Raw genomic sequence first — 4,575 nt, 5'->3', positions numbered from 1 at the left:
CAGAACTCGCAGCTTTATGTGCCTTGCTAGACTGAAACAATTTCGAAAGCATAAAACCAAACATAAGCTAATTTTTGTTCTGAAATGTAGGAATGAGGCTTCCAGTGAACACAGAAGAGGTGAATTTGGGTCTAAAATACCAGCATTTGTCTTGTCAAATAGTAATGCTTTTCTTTTTCTCTTTTTTTTTTTTTTTTGATTAAACACCTACGTACACAATGGTTTTGGTTTTGCACAGCTTGAAAGGGATAGAAGAATCCTTACAGAAATGTAAGATAATGAATACCAATTCAAAGATTACTGTAATAGTAGTTACCTTTGCCTTTACCTTTACACTGTTACTAGTGTAATGGGTCCAGAGAGGACTCCCTAGAGAACCTGAGAGATAATTTGCTTCAGATTTCTTGTTTGACAAGCAGGTCCTTCATGGCAATGTCCTTTCCAGGGTTTTGCTGTTAATGGTGAGACTAAAGTGTTTTCTTAGCTCCATTTTTATGCCTATGTAAGATATTCTTTCATTTAATTTCAAATGGTACATCTGCACATATTGCTCTAGTATCTGAAAGCTACACAAGGGAAAAAAAGGCAAATTTGCATTTTCCTGCATCTAAATACTTGTACACTTTTTAAAATATGGGGCTTTTGTGTATTTGCTTAGTCAGAGATAACTATCAGTAATGAGAGAGACCTTATAAGATCCACTTTCCCTTTGCCCGATTCCAAGATCAATCTGCCTCTTGCAATATCTTTGTTGCTTACTCTCTGCAGCTTTATGCAAAGCACAGCAGCTGTGCTTTGTTTGAAAGGTTCTTTCTCACCCAGTACCACTCACTTAAAGAAAGCCCGTGCTGCTGTTAAATATCAGAGTTTAAATGTCTTTTATTTTATTTTTCTCAATTGCCTTCTGTTGAACATATATAAGTCTAAATAGGGTTGTTTTTCAAACACAACCACACTGGAATTTCCAGGAATGAAAAAACATGTCCCAGTTTAACTTCAGGATAGCAACAGACATGTCTAGGTTCAGTGCAAGATGAGTGGTGTGCTGTGGAATTGAAATCAAGCATCAGCACCATGCGGTGCTCAGCAGAGAGGGGCACGGAGAAACAGCAACTCCAATGACTTCTCCTTATCAGCAGTTCTCAGCAGTCTAAAATACATACCACAGTCCATATGTTTTGTCTGCAAAAGTATGACTTTCTGTTCGTTTCTTTCTCTAGAGACCTACATCTCTAGTTACTCTCATTCCTTTTTTTTTTCCTCAATTTTATTTCCTTTTCTCTTGCCTTCCTTTCTGCAACTTAGCTGCTTAATTTTGTCCATCTGCTCAGGAGAGGTAAAATCCAAAAAAAAAAAAAAAAGAAAAGAAAAAAGAAAAGACTTGCAAGCAGTATGTTGTATAAATACCTTTGTATTCTCTTAGTGTTGCTACATTTTTCTTAAAAACATGGTAATAATAAGTATCTTAACATGCTTTTAACTGCTTCATGTTTGCAATGTGTTCTTATTCCTGTAGAAATGGGGAGAGAGAAGGGTCATGTGCTCCACAGAATTCATTTAAATGTGGTTTAATATTACGCACTTTCGTGCTGGTCCTTCTTCATGAGTGAAATTTGCCACATATGCCATATCATAATGCATATGCAAACTATACATGTGCCAGAGAAACTACCCTGCCCTTATTATGACACTTACTGTTGGATCCAAGGCAAAACCACTCAGTAAACTTCCAGATGCCTGGATCCTGATGTTACGGTTGCGAAAGGAGTGGTGTGGCTGCTCTAATCTGCACCAATGTACTTTCTCTTTCAGAGTAATTGCAGATTCTTGGCGTGCTGATACAAGCCTGAGCAAGAAGTGATTCATGCAGCTCCATGGTTGCTGACGCCCTGGGGGCTGGTTCTCATGCGTGGAGGTGACGGCTGCGTCGTCAGCTGCGTCGCTGGCTTCGTCACGACCGAAGAATTGACCCTGCAGCCTGCCCAGCACGAGCATTGTGCTTGCCAAAGCGGTGAGTGCTGTATCACTGCAGTCAGCTCTGCAGTGACTGCATTGGGTGCTTGCCATGGATTTTCTGAAATGTGCTTTCTGTAACGTCTCTGAACTGAACTCAGGATTAAGGAGTTGAATACTCATCATCTTTTACCCTGACAAGGCAGCTGTTCTCTCTTGGACAGACATTGCTTATCCAGGAAGCAGATGTGTTGGGCACWTTATTATTCAGAATTTGATTTCTGTGGCAAATGGATTTGCATTATCACTACAGGAGACTTTAATGCATATTTAACAGAATGTTATCCTGTTGATTTGTTCACCTSCCCCTTGAAAACCAATCCAAGAAATCCTGCATGATTTAGTTGTGTGGAAATATTATCATGCTTTTTGCACTGATGGTGACAAGCTACTTGAGACATAAGGGAGAGAGATTTTCACAGTTTCACTGCTGTAGTGTAGGAAGCTGCCAAGGGCATACATCCCTGCCATCATTTCAAGGCTAGTTTTGCAAGATGAGCCTCYTCCTTACCTCAAAATGAAAAGTATGTTTGGTTTCCAGCTCCCAAGGAGAAATTAGACTTCAACCCACTTACTTAAGCAGAGATTTTTACTGACAGAGAATTATAAACACGAGRTCTGAATCAGCAGATAACTAAATCATACAGTGCTGTACTTTTCTTGGCTGGATTTCTGCTTTATGCTCAGCTGATGGCTCCTTTTGGAGGAATTTTCTCTTTGCAGCATTCTCCTCAGTGAATGGAGGATACCAAAATGCCAAGTTTATAGTTCACAGTTCTCATTAATSTCTTCTCTCTCATTAATCTCTCTCATTAATAACCTCCCCTGGCCAACAGGTATGTGTCTTGATCTGCCTTTGCCTTCTCACACTCCTCTGCAGTAATGTTCCACCAAACAGCACCCTGCTACTCTATCTCACTGCTCCTTTTTTTACCATTAATACAAGTTGATTTATCCCATCTAAGACATATAGTTGTTTGTAAACTTGTAAAAGAGGTTACTTAGGCTCACCTCGTAAAAACATCATCTATTCTATYTTGGATTGTGAATCTTTCAAAAAATGTCAGCCTTCAGTAACGTTGGACAATATCAATATCATTTCTATTAAAATCATATAAACCAGGCTACAAGTTTAAACCTACCTCAATTCCTAAAATATGCTCACAGATAAGGATCTGAGAGGCTAAGTCTTATCTTTGGAAAATAGTCTAGTTACGTCTAAATAGTCACGTCACCACTACTGAAGGATTTGCCTCGTGTGCTCTGACACACTCTATTTTTGTTACTTATTCCTCCTGTCTGTGTGCTGTAGTCTCTCTTGATACTTTCCATGTACAGTGTAATAGTTCAGCTGGAAGCTTCCTTACATCCACTGATAACCCCAAATGTCTTTCTAATCCCTTTAGAATACAGCTGCAAGAGGTTTGTGGGTGGTTTAAGATGAGCAAAATTTCTCTTAACTGGGACATGGGCAGGTTCCTGTTTACTTCCCCACCAGCTTTTAGCATTTTTGCATTTGTGTTAGCAAACACAGCAGGAAATATTATTCAGATATTTAATCCGAGCAAAAACAAGAGTGCAATTACAAATGGTTTGGGTTTTTTTTTTTTTTTTTGAGAAATTACAGTACAAAACAATCACAAAGAGATTTTGTGATTGTTCACCTGATAGCCAATAAATCTATGAATTTTGTTTTTAAGACTTGTATGTTTTTAAACATTTCATGGAACTGCAGCTTCTATTAACCATCTTTGGAATTGGTGTGAACTCAAATTGCTTTTCTGAAGTACTACAGTTATATGTAAAAGGTACCTGCCATATCCTCTTTTTCAAGACAATTAAAATATTCACTTAAAAAGAAAATCTGTGAATTGCAGCAAATGGCGAAGTATTTTTGAATGCCTCTAGAGTGTTACAGTGGCTGTATCAGTGTTTCACACTTATGAACACCTGGGAAAGAAAGGTTGGCAGAAGTTCAATCAGGAGATGCGGTTAAAGGAGCCTTATTTTACATATGAATCAGCTAACAACAGCATTGTTCATTAAAGGAATTTACATCTTCTTAGTTCTTTATAGTTTCCTGAATCATTAAACGATGCAGGTGTTGGCAGAGAGCGGGTGCTCCTACTTTTTGTGCTTCCTCTACTTTTTTCAAAAAAAGGATTTGGGGCCTCTATTTCACAGTTTAAGTTTAAGCCAGCATAATCAAACACTGCTTCTGAAAGAAGCAGTCTGTCTATTTTCCTCAGTTCCTCTTGTTCCCTCTCATGCCTTCTCTTCTGCAGGTCTGTTCCTGGTCAAGCACTGAACTTGTTCAGGGAATCTGAGATCTGAGTTAAAATTAACCAGGCGAAAACAAGTAAACAAATAAATCACAGAACATTTGGGGTTGGAAGGGATTTTGGGAGATCATCTAGTCTAATCCCCTCTGCACAAGGAGGGTCACCTGCAGCATGTAGGCCAGGCTTGTGTCCACATGGACTTTGAATGTCTCCAAGGCAGGAGACCCCACCACCTCTCCAGGCAGCCTGTGCCAGCGCTCAGTCACACTCCCAGTGAAGA

Source organism: Nothoprocta perdicaria, unplaced genomic scaffold (genome assembly GCF_003342845.1).
Source record: "Nothoprocta perdicaria isolate Ctin4 unplaced genomic scaffold, notPer1 scaffold_24, whole genome shotgun sequence".
NCBI lineage: Eukaryota > Metazoa > Chordata > Aves > Tinamiformes > Tinamidae > Nothoprocta > Nothoprocta perdicaria.
This window is presented reverse-complemented; position numbering follows the sequence as displayed.